The 23,685-nt window shown below is 41.5% G+C and overlaps 1 non-coding gene across 1 annotated transcript; it reads left to right on the top strand.

The window, feature by feature from the left end:
* Positions 1-2,280: 2,280 nt before the first annotated feature.
* LOC132634503 (small nucleolar RNA R71) lies at positions 2,281-2,386 on the top strand. The gene has a single exon (XR_009580222.1). It is a non-coding gene; the product is annotated as a small nucleolar RNA R71 (small nucleolar RNA).
* The last annotated feature ends 21,299 nt before the right edge of the window (positions 2,387-23,685 follow it).

Here is a 23,685-nt window from a genome sequence, read left to right as displayed (position 1 = left end):
ATCTCTTTCTTGACGACCTCTTGCATATTTTCGTTCAGTCGCCTCTGATGCTCTACACTCGGTTTGCTACCCTCCTCCAACTGAATTTTGTGCTCACAGATCCCAGATGGAATACCTCGAATGTCCGCTATGGTCCAACCAATAGCACGCCTATACTCCCTCAATACCTCCAAAATCTGCTCCTCTGTCAATAAGGCTGAAACAATTACCGGTAATGTATTGTCCGAACCAAGGAACTCATATCTCAGATGTGATGGGAGCTGCTTAAGCTCCAACTTAGGTGGCTCAATGATCGAAGGTTTTGCTGGAGGAGTTGTTCTATTTTCCAGATCAAGATTCAGCTTCTTTGGGTGGTATGTGTATGAGCCCAACCCAACAAGTGAATTAACTGTCTCCACATAGCCTTCCATGTCTTCAGCATCGAAATTCATAAGAATACCAGCTAAAGCCTCACCCAAACTCTCTTCTTCCATCTTGAACTCCACTGCTTCATCAACAACATCGAATGAATCAATTACCGAAATACTCTCGTAAGCACTTGGTAACTTCATCCCTTTGCTAGCCTGAAAAGTCACTTCTTCATTGTTGACTCGGAACTTGATTTCATTTTTCTCCGAATCCATCAAAGCCCTCCCTGTAGCAAGGAAAGGTCTCCCTAGAATGATAGGAATGTCCCGATCAACAGCACAGTCAAGAATCACAAAATCAGCGGGCAACAAAAATTCACCAACCCGCACAATTACATCATGAACCACCCCAACAGGTCCTTTGATAGACCTATAAGCCATCTGCAACCTCATCGTAGTCGGTCTCGGCATCCCCAAACCTGATTGCTTATATATAGCAAGGGGCATCAAATTAATACTCGCCCTATTATCACACAAACCGCGAGCAAAATCATGGTGCCCAATAGAACAAGGAATGGTGAACGCCCCAGGATCTCCCTTTTTCTGGACAGTTGTGGTTGAGATAATGGAACTCACTGTGTGAGTCAAACTTACGGTTTCATGTTGAACCGTCTTTTTCTTAGTCAGCAAATCCTTCAAATATTTCACAAAACTGGGGATCTCCTTGACAGCTTCCAAAAAGGGAAAATTTAGAGATAACTGCTTGAGCTGATCATAAAACTTCTCAAACTTAGCATCTTCCTTATTCTTTACCAACCTCTGAGGAAAGGGAGGTTTGGAATTGAATAGTTATGTCAAAGGGCGGAGAGCCCCTTTCACAGCCTGCTTACTTGTGTCATCAGCTTCTCACACCATCTCTGGAATATCAGCAACCTTCTTGTCAGTAGGAATCTCATCAGCAATAATGGGTGCTTCAGACTGCACCTCATCTCCTTCATCTATCGGCTCAATATCAATTACCTTCTTAGCAGCTCCTTGTATTGTTTTACCACTTCTAGTAGTGATGGTAAACACATTGTTTACACCGCCTCCCCCATTGTTGGGATTTGGGATAGTGTCACTTGGAAGTCCTCCCTTTTTCGGAGGGTGCTGCTCTCTAGAAATATCTCTCATCTGTGACTCAAGCTTTTGAATAACCGCTGTATAGGAACCCACTGTTTCTGTCAGCCTAGATAAAGTCCTTTCGGACTTAGATTGATTTGCCATAATCTTCTCAAGCATTGCTTCAACCTTCGAAATACCCTGCTCTGTTGACTGCCCTTTCGGTGGTATATAAGGATTGGAACTCTTGTTCCCAAAATTGTTGTTGTTGTTATAGCTCCCTTGGTTCGCACCACCATAATTATTGTTGTAGTTCCCATAGTTGTTATAAGCACCTTGACCTTGCTGAGGTCTCCATTGATTCTGATTCTGATAGCCACCTTGGTAATTCTGTCTTTGATAACCCCCTTGAGAGTTATTAACATAATTGGCATCTTCAACCTGCATAGGTGGCCCATCAAGGAACGGACCATCTTGAGCATGGTACATCCCTTTTGGCAAAACTGCATCATCCTCACAAATATTTACCTTTTTTATTTGAGATTCATCAAACTTCTTTGTCAGCAAGGAAATATTTATTGCAAGTTCTGCCAATGTTTGCTGGGTGTCCTGATTCTCCTTCACTATATTCTGGAGCATAGCACTACCATACGGTACCACATCAGCATTGTTCGAGTGCCAAGCCTGATTATGAGTTGTTAGCTTGTTAAGTATGGTGGTCGCTCATCGAAAGGTCTTGTTCATAAAACACCCATCAGCTGCATTGTTAGCTACTGAATGTGTCACTGGATCTAACCCTCGGTAGAACTTCTCCATCGATATATTTTTCGGGAAACCATGATTCGGGCTCTTCTGCAAATACTCCTTGAATCTATCCCAGGCTTCGTATAGCTGTTCCCCCGGTCGCTGCTTAAATTCATATATCTTGTCGCGAATCTCAGCCTTCTTGCTAGGGGGGTACCACTTTGTAAGAAAAGCAGCTACCAGCTCTGCCCATGAAGTAATCGAATTTCGGGGCAGCTTCTCGAACCATGTTCTAGCCTCTCCAGTTAAGGAATATTTGAATAACCTCAACCGAATAGCATATTATGGAACATTTTTTTGGATGTGATTAGCACACACATCTACAAAATTCTGCAAATGACGTTGAGTGTCATTCTCGGTAGAGTTCCGAAAGCATCCCTCAAGTTTCAACAACTGGTATAGAGATGAGTCAATTTTCACAGTAGCAGCTCCAACTCGAGGTTGAACAATAGCAGATGTATAGTCTTCCTCTTGAGCAAGTTTAGCAAAAATATTCTCATCATCAGATTCGTTCGCTTGATTGTTCAACCGATTCTACTGATTACCAGCACGCTGATTTTGCTGATTTTGATTCATGATCACCTGGTTTACACAAAGTAGCAAACAAGGTATGATGGAATAAGAAAAAGACTTTAATCAAAGCAAACACTATTTAGTAATTTCAAAACCGTATTCCCCGGCAATGGCGCCAAAATTTGATGCGCTCAAATTACACCTATTAATGATATAACGCGGACGTTGTCAATATAGTAACCCAACAAGGTTGGGTTCGAATCCCACAGGGAATATGGTGTGAAAAGGTTACTAAAATCGTAGATGCTAAGTTCTAGGTCTAATGTCATAATCCGATGATTTTGGTAAAAGTTGGTTTTTTTCTATAACTAATTGCTAAACTATTTCTTTGGTGGAAATTTATGGTAAAATAAACTAAGGTTGTGTCCCCGTTAGGTAGGGTTTATGATCATGGATATTGATCTTGATGTACTTGTAATGGATCATTATATGAATGGATTTAATCTCTATGTGAATCTCTACTATTTCCCAATAAATAAAGATTATGTCTTTCTATGATTTTTCCAAATATAAGAAAGTGACTATGAAGAACGATTAATCATGCCAAGTAAATTCTTCTTATTCCTAAGTGAATTTATTAAACAAAGTTTAAAGCTTTGAGTTCTTGTTAGTTATTCTTACCAACCCTAATTATTTTCCCAAATAAATCAAGGTTTATGACTTTAATCAATGTTTGCAACCATTAATTATGAATGAAGAATGAAGAATAACTAAACCCTAATAATCCATTATTTGTATATCAATCACAAAATCCAATCACAAAACACCCATCATTGGGTTCACAACCGTAGTAAGGGAATTTAGCTACTCATGACAAAGAACAAGAAATAAGAAATTGAAGAACTCATAATTGCTTACTTTGGAATGAAAGATGAATTGATAATACTTGAATTGATGTTTGAATCTTAAAAAACTATAGAGTATTTAATGTTCTATGTCAAGAGAGAAAAAATATAAGAAGTGCTCTATTAAAACCCTACAATGACTATTTATAAGTTTTGGAAATATAAAAGTTACAGATTTACACTTTGGTTCCGACATTACGAAATACGGTCCGTAAATCACTTTACGGACCGTAATGTCGGTTTACGCCCAAGTCATCTCCTCAGTCGTGTGCAACTTCTTCCTTTTGAAATACGGACCGTAAAGTGGTTTACGTAACCTGCCTGGTCGTATTTCAACATTCAACACTTCGACTTTCTCCCAGATGCTCAACTGGTTAAATATGCGATGGAATACAGACCGCAAACTGAAATACGGTCCGTAAACTGAGCTCGTAAATCACCATCTTCTCAAGATGCCTTTCTGGTTCTATCATCCTTTAATACGATCATGAAATACGGCCCGTATTGTAGAATACGGACCATAAACTACATTTACGACCTGGATCTGCACTTCAACTGTTATTATGCCGAATCTGTTCCTTTACCTGAAAAACACTAAAAACCACGTAAAATCACATAGGCTTGCTTAAAAACAAGTAAAACTTCGAGCCAAAAAGCATCAATTATGGCATAAAATCACGCCACATCAATTATAGTGGGAAACTTTTATGTCAATATGAGCCAGCCTTATTGACCTTAGCGATACCTCGAGGTAATAGATCGAAAGGGATTTGTTTACTAAAGCTCCTTGCCTGGTAATTGGTTGATCTTATGACTGCAGTTGCGTTCTGTGTTATAGTTCAGGTTATTTATCCTGGAACTTACCCGAATGGTTACACAATAGGAGTTTGTTATTCCTGATATGAAGGAAAGTGAAAGATGCAGAAAGGAAGAGATTCAGATTATGATAATGAAAAATGAGATAAGGTTGATCAATGAAACAAAAGAACGATAAATAACGAATGTCCAGTATGTGTGATGTATGTGATAAAGAAAATGAAAAATATGTTGGAGGTAGAGAATAAAAGGAATGTCTACTAGAGCAGTAACCCGATGAACAAAGTACGAGAGAGAATCAAACTCTGTGGATATCCCAGTACTAAGCGAGAATGTTAATAGATGTTATGAAATGATTGGGATTTTGAATCGTATTATAAGTAATGTGTGACTAATTAGATTATGACAAGGGATATGAGATTATTTGTTGAGTAAATTATCTTATGCATAAAGAGTGACTTTACGCACAACATCTCTCCAAAGGATTCCAAAAGGACCACATATTACCCTGTTACTAATATATTGAGATAGCAGAGGACAATCCTCCTATGACAGTGTGAACTGATCGGATAAGAGTATGGAATGATTGGCGTTGAGCCTTAAGTAATAGATTTACTAAAGAGAAGTCAACGGTATTATGGAATATGCTTATGACTATTGTACTATGAACGAAATCATTTAAGCAAAGGGAAGAGAAGCGAGATAAAATAAGAAAAAAGGTCTGCTCGTAAATGATCGGTGGACTGACTTTACATGTATGTCAAGACAACAACAAATGGAATCGCATCCCCGGTGAGTTATGTGGCAATGTCCCAAGGAAATTTTATTGATAAAAGGTAAGTCAATATATGGAAACCTTGTGGACGATGCGGTACACGGAACATAGATTGGTTATGAGCTATATCGATGCAAATGACTAATACGTAAGATGATCTATGGGTCGTAAAGAGATCGTGGAAAGAAGCATTAGGATAAAGGCAAGTACCTCATGGTTTAATGGTTGTAGCAATCAGACGACAATCAAAGGGAAATCAAAGAATTAATATTCGACATTCCGAGACAATGAGGCAAGTAGAGACGTAAGGATGAAATAATACAAGATATAGGTCGTAGAACGGAAGAGGGGCGAAAAGCAGAGTTGTACAGTCATACAGATACATTCAGATATACAGATTGACTCTCATGTCATAGATTCTTTTTATGATTCTTGTGGATATGCCATTTTCTTTCCTTACATACTCAGTACATTATTGGTACTGACTCCCCTATTGCCTGGAGGGGCAGCGTTTCGTGCCCGCAGGTCTGCAGATACAAGTTTGTGATCCATCTAATTGGATGTCAGCTCAGCAGATGAAGTTGATGCACTCCGTTTGTTCCGGAGATGTCGGGAGTCAGCATGGTCTTATGTATATATATATATATATATATATATATATATAGATATGTACGCATATATGTATGGGTATGGCGAGGCCCTATCCCAGCCATGTACATTATGCTTTCCAGTAGAGGCTTATAGACAGTTATGTACAGTCAGTTGAGGTCCAGACTTGCGATTTCATATGTCATTACAGATGGTCGTGATAGCCTTACCGACTCTTATAGTATATTAGTGTTTTCGCAGATGAGTCTTCAGAACAGTTGATGCATGCATGTTCCTTATGAGTTTATTGAGAGTCATATGACGGCCCTATTGGCCTACCTATGTTTATGTTGTTTTCACAAATGTATGTCAGTTGGTACTTAACTAGTACGGCCAGGTGCCCGTCGTGGCCCTTTAGTTTGGGTCGTGACAATGAATTACCCCATAAGGGATGCTCAAACTTGATTTCGAAAAGCTGGAATATTTCATATGTTTTGCTCTATGAATGGACTGTGCTGGATTTGAAACTCATTTAATGACTTGTTTCGATTGTTAAGATAGTTGTTCAAAATAAAAGATTAGATGTTCGTTGATTAAAATAACGTGCTTTCGGTGTTGTTCATAGCATCAGATACCTGTTACGTCCAGGGTCATTTTTTGGGCGTGACAAGCTTGGTATCAGAGCCTAGGCTTAGGTGTGTCCTTGGATTTTTCTGTGTCTATGCAACTATGTCTAGTAGAGTCTTCTTTGTGCAGCCTGATCACCTGCATGATCGAAAGACTACCAGGACATTTATAGGTGTTTCTCATTCTTCTTTATTCTAGATTGTTCTATAGAGCTTACACTTCCGTTAGGATCGTTCTGAAGTGTTTGTTAATTTGTACCTCACCGAAATAGATTTAACTCGTGCGAGAGCTTCTAACCAATGGAGTAATGGTGCTTCTGGTTCATCATCTTGCGGGCGTGCTGCTAGAATCACTAACCGCACCACTACTGAGCCAAATGATTGGGTCGAAAATAATAATAAAGACCAGGCACCACTACTAGCAACACCTGCTCACGCTGTCCCTACTCCAGGCATGGCTGATATTGGGTAAATGCAGAATGTGCTCCGAATGCGTACCACCCTAGTGGCAGCCCAACATAAGCATGGGGGTGAAGATCCGGCACTTGGTGGTGGAGGAAGACTTAAACAATTTTTTGGGGCTGAATCCGCCCAAGTTCTTTGGTTCGCGAGAGGAGGATGATCCCCAGTACTTTATTGATGAGACTTTCAAAGCTCTAAGGGCAATGTATGCTCATAGTTCTGAAGTTGTGGAATTCATAGCATACCAATTGAAAGATGTTGCTCATGCTTGGTTCAAATTGTGGAAGACTAAGTGGGGTATGATGGTGCAGCTCCTACTTGGGTTGAATTTGAAAAGGTATTTATGTAGAGGTTTCTATCCAATGAGGAGCGGTTTGCTATCGCGACTAAGTTTTAGAAGATTGAGTAGGGCACTATGTCTTTTTGTGAGTATAGCTTGAAGTTTACCCGTTTGACGAGTGTGGTTTATTGCCGCGTATCAAGTTTGCATGTGTTGCTGCTATTATGTCTCCTACTTGTGCATTTTCATCTTTAGTTGGATTCGCTGAACAATAATAGAATAGAAAGAGTGAAGAGAGGTTAGAAAGGAAACAAAGCAAGAAGGCCCGATCTGCGAGTGGTTTCATTGGTTCACAAAATGGAGGGCAAAGGAAAGGGTGTTGTGCACCTGCACATTCTAGCTCTTATTCTAATTCCAGCATTCCATCTGGTAGACAAGGTCAGAGGAAAAACAATCAGAACAGATATTCGCAAGGTAGTAACTGACAATTATCTTTATGGGAGAATCGTATTTGTCATCATTGTTGTATAAGGGGTCATATCAAGAGGAAGTGTAGGAAATGGCTAACATTACTGGCCAGAGAAACAATCCGTCTGCTTTTCCTGCTGCTAAGAATCCGCCTGCTGGTAATACTAATAACGTTCCTAATGCTCCTGGTAACGGGACGGTTAAAGCGATTGCTAACACTGCCAATGGGGGACAAGCTTGACTTTATGGCTCGACTCGTATAGAGGCAGATGAAGCCTCAGGTGATGTGGTCACATATATTCTCACTATTTTTTCGTTTGATGTGTACTCGTTAATTGATCCGGGTTTAAATATTTCTTATGTGACACCATATTTTGCTCTTGATTTCGGGGTGGACCCTAAACTATTGTTAGAACCTTTCTCTGTGGATACCCTTCCTGTTGTTTCGATTATTGCTTCTAGAGTTTATTGACACTTTGTAGTGGTAATTAAAGGTCGTGAGACTATAGCTGACTTGTTTGAACCATAGATAGTGGATTTTGATGTGATTATAGGGATGGATTGGCTGTCTGAGTGTTATGCAAATGCGGATTGCCGACATAAATTAGTTTGTTTTGAATTCCCTAATGAACCAGTTATTGTGTGGAAAGGTGAAATTGCTATGCCTCGACGTAGGTTTATTTCTTCTCTTATGGCTCATAACATGATCTCGAAAGGGTGTATTTATCATCTAGTTGCTGTCAACGACACTCAAGCCGTAGTTCCTAAATTCATGTCTGTCCCTATAGTTAGTGAATTTGCCGAAGTGTTTTCAGAAGATCTTTCGGGTATTCCACCTGATAGAGTTATTGATTTTGAGATATATGTTATTCCCGATACTCAGCCATTCTTTATTTCGCTGTATCATATGGCTCCGACAGAGCTACGTGAATTGAAAGACCAATTAAAGGACTTGTTAGATAAAAAATTTATTCGACAAACTACCAAACCCTTGGGTGCTCCGGTCCTATTCGTCAGAAAGAATGATGGTTTTTTTAGAATGTGTGTTGATTATCGTCAGCTTAATAAGGTGACCATTAAGAATTAGTATCCTTCACTTAGGATAGATGACCTATTCGACCAACTTCAGGGTGCTAAGTTCTTTTCAAAGATTTACTTGAGGTCTTGGTATCATCAGCTGAATATAGAGGAACAAGATATTCCAAAAATAGCTTTTCGTACTCGTTACGGACATTTTGAATTTTCGGTGATATCCTTGTGTCTGAATAATTCCCCTACTGCATTTATCGATCTGATGAATGGCGTGTTCAAGACTTTCCTTGATTGTTTAATTGTTGTATTTATTGATGATATTCTAGTGTATTTGAAGAGTCGAGGAGCATACAAATCACTTCAGAATAACCTTAAAGACACTTGAGGAGAATAAGCTTTATGCAAAAAAAAATTGAGTGTGAGTTCTGGCTTAACTCTATGGCTTTGTTAGACCATGTGGTATCTAGCGAAGGTATTAAGGTTGACCCTCAGAAAATTTTGGCAGTTAAGGACTGGCCGAGGCCTATGAGTGCAACGGATATTCGTAGCTTCTTGGATTTGGAAAGTTATTATCGGAAGTTTGTGGAAGGTTTCTCATCTATGGTCGCACCACTAACGAAATTGTCTCAGAAGACTGCTAAGTTCCAATGGTTTGAAGCCTGTGAAAAGAGCTTTCAAGAGCTTAAGGCGAGATTGACTTCGATTCCTTTTTTTACTCTGCCTTCAAGGTCTGGTGGTTATGTAGTTATTGTGATGCTTCCAGAATTGGGTTGGGTTGTGTATTGATACAGAATGATATGGTGATCGCCTATGCTTCGTGATACTTGAAGAAGCATGAGAAGAATTACCCGACTCATGATTTGGAACTGGCTGCTGTGGTTTTCGCTCTAAAGATTTGGCGTCACTACTTGTATGATAAGCATTGTGATGTCTTTACTGATCACAAGAGCTTGCAATATATCTTCAAGCAGCGATAGTTGAATCTCAGACATAGAAGGTGGTTAGAGTTGTTGAAAGATTACGACTTGAACATCTTGTATTATCCTGGTAAAGCGAATGCTGTTGCTGATGCTTTGAGCGGAAAATCTATTTGCACGTTATCATTTTTGTGTGCTCAGGAAATGCCGATGGGCAGGGAAATTCAAAGACTTGCTAGTCTTGGAGTCCGACTCGATGAAACTAAAAATAGGGAGTTAGTGGGAATGACGCAAGCGCAATCCGATATTGTGGAGAGAATTAAGTCCAAGCAATATAAAGATGGACTCTTGGAAAAGCTGTGAGATGGAGTGGAAAAGGGTGAGTACACTTCATTTACCTTTGGTGCTGGTGACGATGTCCTAAGGCTGCAAGGATGCTTATGTGTCCCTGATGTTGATGGTCTCCGACAAGAGTTGATGGTAGAAGGGCATAGTTCCAAATATTTTGTGCATCCAGTATTCACTAAGATGTATAAAGATTTGAAGCAACACTATTAGTGGAAGAGCATGACGTTAGATATCTCTAACTTTGTGGCTAAGTGTTAGAACTGTCAGCAGGTGAAGGCTGAACACCAAAGACCTGGTGGTTTGACTCAAAATATTGAGATTTTCCAATGGAAGAGGGAGATGATTAACATGGACTTTGTTGTGGGTTAACCTCGCACAAAGGCCAAGTTTGATTCTATTTGAGTGATCGTGGATAGACTCACCAAGTCTATTCATTTTTTGCCTGTGAAGACAATGGATACCGCGACGCATTACGCCAAGTTATATTTGAAGGAAAGCATTAGATTACATGGGGTTTCGACATCCATCATATCCGACAGAGGTACGCAATTCACTGCTCATTTCTAGAAATTCTTCTACGAAGGTTTGGGGACTCGAGTGAACTTGAACACTGCCTTCTATCCTCAGATGGACGGGTAGGTACAGGTAACTATACTAACTCTGGATGACATGTTACGGACGTGTGCAGTTGATTTTGGAGGTAATTAGGATGAACATCTACCTCTTGTAGAGTTTGCGTACAATAACAGTTATCAAGAAAGTATCCAGATGGCTCCGTATGAAGCATTTTATGGGAGACATTGTAGATCTCCAATTGGGTGGTTTGAACCTATTGAAGTAGACCTATTGGGTCCCTAATCTATTCACAAAGTAATCGAGAAGGTGAACCTTACTGTGTAATGACTCAAGACAGCTCAGAGTCGATAGAAGTCTTATACGGACATGAGGAGTTTTCTGTTGGTGACAAGGTATTCTTGAAAGTGTCGCCAATGAAGGGAGTAATGTGGTTTGGTAACAACGTTAGACTTAGTCCTCATTTTATCGGCCCTTATGAGATGGTAAGAAGAATTGGGCAGGTAGCTTATGAGTTAAAACTACCATCTGCGATAGCTATGGTACCTCTTGTGTTTCAGATTCGATGTTGAGGTTGTATAAACCTGGTCCTTCTCATGTCTTGAATCATGAAGAGTTTGAAACCAATGAAAGGTTATCTTATGAAGAGGAACCTGTTCAGGTCTTAGATCGACAAGTTAGAAGGTTGAGGACGAAGGATGTGGCTTTGGTGAAAGTCCTGTGACGAAATCATAATACTGAAGAAGCAACTTGGGAAGCAGAAGAGGACATGAACAAGAGATACCCTCACTTATTCCCTGTTCCAGGTATGTGTTGAATATTCTAGTTGTCGACTGTTTGTGATAGTTTAGACTAAAGGTGTAAATCCCTAATTTCTTGGGAGTCCCTGTGAGGACTGTATGGTTAATGTTAGAGTATTAACGGAGTTTAATTTTAGACAACTTGCAATACAAAGGAACTATTGTGAAAATTTTGAAGACTTGAGGTTTAGTGAAAATCTTAGGCCATGACTCTCATTCGAGGACAAATGATCCTAAGAGGGGGATAATATAGTACTCTGTAAATTTGGCTTAGGTATGAATGTGTTAAATGAGTATTAATGTGACATTTTAGGCATATGAAGTCCTATCAAGATGAGTTTGGATGGAAATAGTTGATTTAGGATCAGGACCAAGTAGTGAAGTTTGTAAGAGTTCTTAAACTCGTCTAAGTTTCAGTAGGTCTGGCTTCTAGGCCAGTTTCGTGAAAATATGTTGATAATTTGGAAAAACTTCCTTAACTAATGTTGTAGATCTTTGAAATACGTTTCCAAGGATATAAGGTGGAGCTCAAATGGAGTTGTGAGAAAAAAGTTATACTCGTTTTACTGAAGCCTATTTGGGACGTCGAATGGAATGCGGCAGGAACCTAGAATGCGACGCCGGATTCACTTTGCATTTAGGAAAACTTTTTAATGTTTCTTGTGTGAATTTTCACCCAGAATATGGCCCGTATGCGACCGCAAACTCCATATACGACCGTATATCGTAGCATCCCCAATCCGGAAAATTTGTATAAGAATGGGATTTTCTTATGACTTTCAAACTCACTTCCCTTTGGACGACTTTTTTAGGAGAAAACAACCTAGGGCTTCTCCTAACCTTACAAGGTGAGTTCCTAACCATACCATGATTAAACTATATCAAAGTAAAAAGAATTCACACTAGTTCATCTTAAAAAAACCCTAGATTCTTGAAACCCAAAAAAGAGAAGAAGAAGGGGCGTTTGGGGGACATTTGAGATTCCTTCAAAAAGGTATGATTCTTGATTTTTCTTATGTTATTGAAAGGGTTTAGACTAGTGTAGTTAATCCTATGGGATTAGAATCCATGAATGATTCATGGAGTGGTCAAGAACACATTTTAGACATGAAAACCCTAGTTTTCGATACAAGGGGTAGATAGGCGGATTTAGATTAATGTTCTAATCTTTCTTATATAAATCAATTGTAGAGTGATTTTTGAACCTTGGAAAACCCGTTTGATAGCGTTATAGCAGGAATTACGGTATGTCTCTTTTTCAAACATACTTTTTCAAACGTTTAAGGTGTTATTTGGCAAGGTTTGTGTGTGTGAGGGACAAGCCGCATGAAAAATTTATGTGTATTATATAATATATATGTATACGTGATTTTCCCTTATAAAAGGATGGTTGAAATTGAAATGTAAAGCTTTGATCTTTGAACATGAATTACCCCATATGGGATGCTCAAACTTGATTTCGGAAAGTTTTAATATTTCATATGTTTTGCTCTATGAACGGACGCTTAAACTTGATTTCGGAAAGCTTTAATATTTCATATGTTTTGCTCTATGAACGGACTATGTTGGATTTGAAACTCATTTTATGACTTGTTTATATTTATTAAGATAGTTGTCTAACAGAAAGGATTAGATGTTCGTTGAATAAAATAAGGTGCTTTCGGTGTGTTCATAGCATCGAATGCCTGTTACATCCTGGGTCGGGTTTGGGGCATCACAAATCTAGAGAAAAATGCTAAGGCGAAAAATGTATTGATTTGTAGATAAGACCAGATGAGTACAATAGGTTCTCTAAGTGTACAACAGCCAAAACAATCTGGAATGCACTGGCCAATGCTCACGAGGGAACAAGTCAAATCAGGAAATTTAGAAAGGCTATGCTTGCAACTGACTTTGAAAATTTCAAGATGAAGGCAGAAGAAACTGTCTCTGAGAAGTTAACCATGTACACATATTTTGTGAATGAACTAACATCACTTGGGAAAATCATTACCACAGAAGACTCTGTGGATAAAGTCTTGAGAACATTGCCCAAGTCGTTTATGATGAAAGTCACTGCAATAAGGGAAGCCAAATACATTAAACATATATCTCTAGATGAACTGATAGAAAATCTGAAAATGTATTAGATGGATATGAATGTCACGACCCAGCCCCGTGGGCCGCGACTGGCACCCTACCTGGGTACCCAGACCAAATCACATATTCATTTACCAAATCCGAACGTATTTCAGAATTTCATAAAAGTCATATCAACATAGGTTATATCAAAATATGTCTTAAGCGGTCGCACAAATCAAAATGTCATATCGAATCCAAACAGAGCGGCGGAATAGACATCGCCGGTCATAAGTGCAAATATAAGCATAAAGGCCATTTAGGGCCATCATAACAAGCTAACCGCTGTAAGACCAGAAAACAAATCAGACAAACATACATAGGACCCTCGCCCCACATTTATGACTACAGGCCTCTACGAATTCAAACAAAGACATATGGCGAGACAGGGCCCCGCCGTACCCAAATAGTCAAATGTACAGAATATATACATAGAAAAGAAGTCTGTACCAAAAGTGGACTCCGAGTCAAGTAGGAGTACTCCGAAATAGCAGAGAGTGAAGCATACGGTGGCGGATCACCAATGTCTGTACCTGCGGGCATGAAACGCAGCCCCCGAAGAAAGGGGGTCAGTACGAAATATGTACTGAGTATGTAAAGCGCGGAGTACAGAAATATGAGCAAAAACTGAAAGCAAACCGGATATCAAAGGGAAGTACAGTATGTCAAAGTCCGTATCAAATCATATACATATACATAATGCAAACGAAATCATGCAAACGCTCAAGATCGTGGTCGCCACTCCGACGCTGGCGCCACACACAGCATAACACCAGAAGGTTTCGAATCTCCGTACATCCCCGAACACAAACATAAGTGAGCGTATCGCATAACTAGCCATATCACAGCATAACTCCAAACGGAACCCGGCCCTATGGCGAGGCCTCGGGAACCGTAACACAGCATACAGCCGAATTATCATAGGGCGCACGAATCATAACCGGCCCGGGAACCGGTGAACGAAGTCAAAATAAGGCACGAGCGGAGTCGTGAGCAAACAAATGCAATTTATATTTCAAAATAGCCTTTCAAAACTTAATAATCTCATAAGTCATTTCATAAACCAAAATAGTCGAATGATTAGTTCATACGAAAGTTTATCTCACAAATTGTTTCCAAAGTGGTACGTATGGCTCAAACGAAACTTAACATATCATACTAGTCAAAACATATTTCATAGAGGGAAGTTTCAAGGTCGAAGATCTCATATAGAAGTTCATCCAAAAAGGGAGCCCAATAGGACAAATAGGGCGCCTCTGGGTTAGCAGGCCCACCTCGAGTCAAATTAAGGTGGCGAACATAATTTACGAACATTTAAAGGCCAAAAGATCATACATAATGATTTCAAAGTGACCCGATCACATTTCGATAGGTTTCGAACATTTGGTTGCATTCTAGCCAAAATAGAGCCTTTAGGCTTCAATTGAATTTTATGAATAGTAGTCATTTTGTAGATCGGGTTTCGAGGAGCAGAAATGCTCCGGAGGTTCCAATATTCACCTAACATACTAAGACATGCCAAACGAAGAAGTGGGAAGCTTCACATACCTTATGGACGTCTTATTCTTTCCTTAAAATCAAATCCCGTTTCGTCCAGAATCTGCAAATGGTCAAAGTTACCAATTAAAGATTCTTAGGCTTAAGATTTCCATTAACTTGATTTTTGTCTACCGAAATTTTGGCAGCATTTCCCCTATAAATCTAACACCCCCGAGACTTAGGTCGGCTCAAAATACATCAACAACAACAACCCAAACATCATCAAACAACATAAACCACAATCAAACCATTCTAACTTCAAAGTTCTACCTTACTACACAAGTTGACAATTTTCATTCAAACTTCACAATTCCAAACTTACATCCACATTATTGTATTCATTCACTCATTCAAGATTATTCAATCACATCCCAAATATGTTCCAAGCCATATACAAAATTTCCAGAAGTTCATTACTTTCCATATTTCATTCAAAACATCAAAAGTCACGACGAACATTCTAACTTGCATCGTTTCACTTCAAATTCATTAACATCAACCATAAATCCCATTTAAAGTCTTTAGCATCATAATTATACAACAATATACACAATTATACAAAAGGTATACCCTTTCCCATAATACTCCACAACCATTTCCAATGCCATTTCAATTCGTTAATCATTCATTTACGTTATAAAGGTCACAACGACGCAACTAACAAACTAAACAAAATCAAATTCACCTTCCCTTAACTATGTCATGGCTCACGGCCAACTTCATCACACACACACACACGGTTTCACACATACATACCAAAACTACGTAATTCTCGTCTATTTCCAATCCTCATAATATTCATACTTGTTCCATAACACAAAAGAGGAAGAATTCTCACCTTTTCCTTCAAGTTTCAATCCGCCGCAAACGTCGCTCTTGTGCCAAACCAATTATATCACGTCGAAGAGCGTCTTGAATATACTACAATTATGAGAAGAACAAGATTTTTAAGGTTAGAATCAAAGCTTGGAAATTTATTTTTTTCTCTTGGAGAGAGTTCGGCCGAGAGGTGTTTGGTGGTTGTTCTCCTTTTTTTTTTATTTTAATGTTTTTCTTGAACATTCTAATGGATTTGTATGACTATATATCCAATTAAAGTCATGTGCCTAGCACATGACTTGCTAAAATGGGCTTGGACCATGCCATTATGGCCGGCCACCCCACAATCTTGGGCCTCAATTTTTGTTGTCCAATTCTTGGCCCAATTCACTAAAAGTCCCGTTTTGTAATTCCCGAAACTAATTTCCGAAATTCCAAATTTACCCTCGGCCTTCCCCAATGTCTTAGCACCAATAATTTCATAACCAACATAGTCATATCCACTAAAATCAAAATATTGCCTTATAACATACAAGTCTTAATTATTTCAAGATTTCCAATAATGCGAAAACACGGGACATAACATCCCCCCCCCCCTTAAGAACATTCGTCCCCAAATGTTAAATTAACCTTATAAAGCCTTATGACCAAGGCGGGGGAGTTCTTTATTATTAGTGGCATACAAAATTATTTTTATCAACCAACATAACAAACTGAAAGGTTTAGATTACCTGTGGATGTCGGGAACAAGTGTGGGTATTTCCTTTTCATCTCGTCCTCCGCCTCCCAAGTCATCTCCTCCCGATTATTGTTGCGCCACAGGACTTTGACGGAGGGCACTTCTTTAGTGCGTAGTCTCCGCACCTGTCGTTCCAGAATAGATACAGGCTGCTCGTCATAAGATAACTGCTCCGTCACCTGAATGTCATCAACTGGGAATATCCTGGAAGGATCACCAATACATTTCCGCAACATAGACACATGAAACACTGGGTGTACGGCCTCCAAGGCGGATGGTAAGTCTAGCTCGTAGGCGACCTCGCCTATCTTTCGAACGATCTGATACGGTCCAATGTACCGGGGGCTCAACTTACCCTTTCTACCGAATCTCATGACACCCTTCATGGGCGACACCTTCAGGAACACCCAGTCGCCAATCTGGAACTCTAACGGTCGACGTCGGCTATCTACATAAGCTTTCTGTCGACTCTGAGCAGCCAATAATCGTTCTCGAATAAGCTTTACCTTATCTACAGCTTCCTCGATCACATCTGGCCCAATAAGCTTAGTCTCGCCCACGTCAAACCAACCAATAGGAGATCTGCATTTTCTGCCATAAAGGGCTTCATACGGTGCCATATGAATGCTGGAGTGATAACTATTATTATAGGCAAACTCAATAAGCGGCAAATGATCATCCCAGCTGCCCCTGAAATCAATAACGCAGGCCCGCAACATATATTCTAGTGTCTGAATAGTGCGCTCGGCCTTCCCGTCGGACTGAGGATGAAAAGCTGTACTGAGGCTCACCTGAGTCCCTAATCCCTCCTGGAATGACCTCCAGAAATTAGCTGTAAACTGGGCACCTCGGTCAGTAATAATAGATATAGGGACTCCGTGAAGTCTGACTATCTCTCTAATATACAATCTGGCATAGTCCTCAGCCGAATAAGTAGTCCGAACCGGAAGGAAATGGGCTGATTTCGTCAATCTGTCAACAATAACCCAAATAGAATCATACCTGCGTGGAGTGCGCGGTAACCCAACAACGAAATCCATATTAATCATCTCCCATTTCCAGGCTGGAATTTCCATCTCCTGTAATAATCCACCGGGCTTCTGATGCTCGATCTTAACTTGCTGGCAGTTCGGGCACTGACTAACAAACTCAGCAATATCTTTCTTCATGCCGTCCCACCAATACAAACACCTGAGATCCCGATACATTTTAGTGGAACCAGGATGAACAGAATACCGTGCATTATGGCCCATAATCTGCCGCCGTAAGCCCGCAACGTCCAGTACACAGAATCTGCCATCATATAATAATACTCCTTCAGGCGAGATCTCAAACTGAGTCTTTGCTTTATTAAGGGCCACATCTCTGTACTGAATCAGGAGAGGATCTTCGAACTGGCGCTGCTTTACCTCCTGAATAATAGATGATTCAGCAACTGGACGAACAGATATCCCAGAATCTCCAGAATCCGCCAAACGAACTCCGAGGCTGGCCAGCTGATGAATATCACGAACCAAATCTCTCTTATCATATGGTACACCAGCCAGACTGCCTACGGACTTGCGGCTAAGCGCATCAGCTACCATATTGGCTTTCCCCGGATGGTACAGAATATCAACGTCGTAATCCTTTAGTAACTCAAGCCATCTCCGCTGCCGCAAATTTAGCTCCTTCTGCTTAAAAATATACTGGAGACTCTTATGGTCCGTATAAATATCAACGTGGACCCCATATAAATAATGCCGCCAAATCTTCAGAGCATGAATTACTGCGGCCAACTCAAGATCATGAGTGGGATAATTCTTCTCGTGCGGTCTGAGCTGTCGGGAAGCATAGGCTATGACTCGACCGTGCTGCATCAATACACAACCTATCCCAATACCAGAGGCGTCACAATAGACAACATACCCGTCGGATCCCTCTGGAAGAGTCAATACTGGGGCCGTAACTAATCTCTCTTTCAGCATCTGAAAGCTGCGCTCGCAGGCATCGGTCCACTGAAATTTTGCTGCTTTCTGAGTAAGCCTCGTCAGTGGTACTGCAATAGAAGAAATATCCTCCACGAACCTGCGATAATATCCGGCCAATCCCAGAAAACTGCGCACCTCCATCGGTGTAGTAGGCCTGGGACAATTCTGTACAGCCTCGATCTTCTGCGTATCGACCCGAATACCGTCTGCACCGATAATATGGCCCAAGAATGCCACAGAAGTTAAGCAGAATTCACATTTGGAGAATTTAGCGTATAACTTCTGTTGACGAAGAATACCAAGTACCGTCCTCAAATGATCTGAATGCTCCTCGGCTGATCGCGAGTAAATCAGAATATCATCAATAAACACAATAACAAACATGTCCAGAACAGGCCGAAATACCCGATTCATCAGATCCATAAATACCGCTGGAGCATTAGTCAGCCCGAAAGTCATAACTCTGAACTCATAGTGCCCGTACCGGGTCCTGAAAGCAGTGTTCGGGATATCTGACTCCCGCACTCGCACTTGATGATAACCTGAGCGCAGATCTACCTTCGAAAAATATTTAGCACCCTGCAGCTGATCAAACAAGTCATCAATCTGGGGAAGGGGATATTTATTCTTAATAGTCACCTTATTCAGCTGCTGGTAGTCGATGCACATCCGCAGTGACCCATCTTTCTTTCTAACAAACAATACAGGCGCTCCCCAGGGTGATGTGCTGGGTCTGATAAAGCCCTTATCCAACAAATCTTTCAGCTGCTCCTTCAACTCTTTCAACTCAGCCGGTGCCATCCTGTACGGGGGAATAGATATAGGCTGCGTATCCGGCATCAACTCTATAGTAAAATCAATCTCCCGCTGAGGTGGAAGGCCAGGAAGCTCGTCAGGAAATACATCTGGAAACTCACTGACGACTGGAACAGACTGAAGGGTAGGTATCTCCGCTGCAGTATCGTGCACACGAACCAAATGATAGATATAACCCTTCTGGATCATCTTCTTAGCCTTGAGGTATGAAATAAACTTACCCCTCGGCGATGCTGTGGATCTGAACCACTCTATAACTGGTTCCCCTGGAAACTGAAAACGGACTACCTTTTTCTAGCAGTCAACATTAGCATAACAAGAAAACAACCAGTCCATACCCATAATGACGTCAAACTCAAGCATGTCTAACTCTATCAGATCAGCCCTAGTGCAATGATCATAAATAGTCACAGAATAATCCCTATAGATCTGTCTCGCTATAACAAAATCCCCAACTGGCGTAGCTACCTCAAATGGCTCTATAGGCTCAGAAACTATCCCAATTTTACTAGCAACGAGCGGGGAAATATATGACAAAGTAGAACCAGGGTCAATCAATGCATATACAGATCTGGAGAAAACCAGTAATGTACCTGTGACGACGTTTGGCGAAGCCTCCTGATCCTGGCGGCTGGCCAAAGCATATATGCAGTTCGAGGGACCGCTAGAACCTGAAATGCCACCGCGGCCTCGACCGCGTCCTGCCGGTGTCGGCGCACCTCGCCCTGCAGGGCGTGCAACAGATGGAGCAGATGATGAACCGGCGGCTGACCCTGTCAGCTGAGCCACACTACCAGAACCGCTGGCCAACGGACAATCTCTCATAAAATGGCCCTGACCACCGCACGAAAAACAAGCTCCAGTAGCTCGATAACACTCCCCAGGATGAGACTTCCCGTAATGAGAACAACGGGGCCTGGGTGGTTTGGTCTGGCTGGGACCTCTAGCCATCTGTGAACCTGCCGCTCTGGAGCTCTGACCGGCCCCAGACGGTCCCGCACTGTCAAATCTCCGGCTGCCTGACTGAGTACTCCGGTCGGACGGAGGTAGCTGTCTGCCTGACTGCTGCTGCTGAGGCTGTCCGCCTCGAGAATCCCCGGAATAACCTGCGGACCTAGCCCTCTTGGACGGCCTCCTGTCTCGGTCTCTACCAGAATGATCAGACCTGTGACGGTCCTCCATACCCATCGCATAGGCCTGAAGTCGGGCAATGTCCATATCTGTCTGCAATGACACTGCCATACAGCCGTCGATCAAATACCGATCCAATCCCATAACATATATGTGCATCCGATCGGACATATCTGCTACCACGGCCGGTGCATATCGGGCCAGAGAATCAAACTCAAGATTATACTCGCGAACACTCCGACCCCTCTGCTGCAGATGTAAAAATCGGTCAGCCCGCGCCCGCCGTAACTCTGGGGGCAGAAAGTGGCGGGTAAATGCTGTCACAAACTGATCCCACGTAGCAGGAGGAGCGCCCTCACCCCTAGATAACTCCCAAGTCTCGTACCACTGAGTGGCAACATCTCGAAGTCTGTGCGAAGCCAGCTCGACCGACTCGGTCTCTGAAGCCCTGACCAAGTCCAGTGAGCGCCGCATCCCCCGAATAAAGTCATGGGGGTCCTCGTCGGGCTTAGACCCGAAAAACTCTGGAGGGCCACATAATAAAAACTCCCGAACTCTCAGGCTGTCCGGCCTGTCATCATCATCATCGTCCCTCCGCCCGCGTCTGCGAGCCTGTCCTGCCACCAGTGTAGTCAACAACTGTACAGCCTCCCTCAGGGTCCTATCCTCCGCCCCTGGCTGAGGAGCTGGGGTCTCGGGAGCGGGTACACGGACCTCTGGAGCTGCTGAAGGTCCTGCTCTAGGCTGTACTAGTGGGGGTGTAGCAGACCCCTCAGAATGAGGCACAACCTCAGGCAAATCATAAACACGAGCCCGGGTAGATCGCTATGCCTGACTAGTCTCTCCCATCCTCGCCTTGCCCTTCTGGGACGCCGTTGCCTTCTTCGGAGGCATCACTGCAAACACAAGAACGGGTTAGATCAGAATCACCCTAATAGCACAGCTCTATCGCACGATCTAAGATTCCAAAGAAAGTAACATCCTAAATGCCCTGTAGTTCCCTGTGTATAGATGTGGTGCACAACACATCGATAAACAAGACTCTACGAGACACGGCCTGTAGACATTCCGAGGACAGACTGCTCTGATACCACTTTTGTCACGACCCAGCCCCGTGGGCCGTGACTGGCACCCTACCTGGGTACCCAAACTAAATCACATATTCATTTACCAAATCCGAACGTATTTCAGAATTTCATAAAAGTCATATCAACATAGGTTATATCAAAATATGTCTTAAGCGGTCGCACAAATCAAAATGTCATATCGAATCCAAACGGAGTGGCGGAATAGACATCGCCGGTCATAAGTGCAAATATAAGCATAAGGGCCATTTAGGGCCATCATAACAAACTGACCGCTGTAAGACCAGAAAACAAATCAGACAAACATACATAGGACCCTCGCCCCACATTTATGACTACAGGCCTCTACGAATTCAAAACAAAGACATATGGCGAGATAGGGGCCCGCCGTACCCAAATAGTCAAATGTACATAATATAAACATAGAAAAGAAGTCTGTACCAAAAGTGGACTCCGAGTCAAGTAGGAGTACTCCGAAATAGCAGAGAGTGAAGCCTACGGTGGAGGATCACCAATGTCTGTACTTGCGGGCATGAAACGCAGCCCCCGAAGAAAGGGGGTCAGTACGAAATATGTACTGAGTATGTAAAGCGCGGAGTACAGAAATATGAGCCAAAACTGAAAGCAAACCGGATATCAAAGGGAAGTACCAATCAGTATGTCAAAGTCCGTATCAAATCATATACATATACATAATGCAAACGAAATCATGCAAATGCTCAAGAACGTGGTCGCCACTTCGACGCTGGCGCCACACACAGCATAACACCAGAAGGTTTCGAATCTCCGTACATCCCCGAACACAAACATAAGTGAGCGTATCGCATCACTAGCCATATCACAGCATAACTCCAAACGGAACCCGACCCTATGGCGAGGCCTCGGGAACCGTAACACAGCATACGACCGAATTTTCATAGGGCGCACGAATCATAACCGGCCCAGGAACCGGTGAACGAAGTCAAAATAAGGCACGAGCGGAGTCGTGAGCAAACAAATGCAATTTATATTTCAAAATATCCTTTCAAAACTTAATAATCTCATAAGTCATTTCATAAACCAAAATAGTCGAATGATTAGTTCATACGAAAGTTTATCTCACAAATTGTTTCCAAAGTGGTACGTATGGCTCAAACGAAACTTAACATATCATACTAGTCAAACCATATTTCATAGAGGGAAGTTTCAAGGTCGAAGATCTCATATCGAAGTTCATCCAAAAAGGGAGCCCAATAGGACAAATAGGGCGTCTCGGGGTTAGCGGGCCCACCTCGAGTCAAATTAAGGTGGCGAACATAATTTACGAACATTTAAAGGCCAAAAGATCATACATAATGATTTCAAAGTGACCCGATCACATTTCGATAGGTTTCGAACATTTGGTTGCATTCTAGCCAAAATAGAGCCTTTAGGCTTCAATTGAATTGAATGAATAGTAGTCGTTTTGTAGATCGGGTTTCAAGGAGCAGAAATGCTCCGGAGGTTCCAATATTCACCTAACATACTAAGACATGCCAAACGAAGAAGTGGGAAGCTTCACATACCTTATGGACGTCTTATTCTTTCCTTAAAATCAAATCCCGTTTCGTCCAGAATCTGCAAATGGTCAAAGTTACCAATTAGAGATTCTTAGGCTTAAGATTTCCATTAACTTGATTTTTGTCTACCGAAATTTCGGCAGCATTTCCCCTATAAATCTAACACCCCCGAGACTTAGCTCGGCTCAAAATACATCAACAACAACAACCCAAACATCATCAAACAACATAAACCACAATCAAACCATTCTAACTTCAAAGTTCTACCTTACTACACAAGTTGACAATTTTCATTCAAACTTCACAATTCCAAACTTACATCCACATTATTGTATTCATTCACTCATTCAAGATTATTCAATCACATCCCAAATATGTTCCAAGCCATATACAAAATTTCCCGAAGTTCATTACTTTCCATATTTCATTCAAAACATCAAAAGTCACGACGAACATTCTAACTTGCATCATTTCACTTCAAGTTCATTAACATCAACCATAAATCCCATTTAAAGTCTTTAGCATCATAATTATACAACAATATACACAATTATCCAAAAGGTATACCCTTTCCC

The sequence above is a fragment of the Lycium barbarum genome, chromosome 3, assembly GCF_019175385.1.
Source record: "Lycium barbarum isolate Lr01 chromosome 3, ASM1917538v2, whole genome shotgun sequence".
NCBI classification, from domain to species: Eukaryota; Viridiplantae; Streptophyta; class Magnoliopsida; order Solanales; family Solanaceae; genus Lycium; species Lycium barbarum.
The sequence above is the reverse complement of the archived record's forward strand: the minus strand, read 5'-3'. Positions and strand labels throughout refer to the sequence as shown.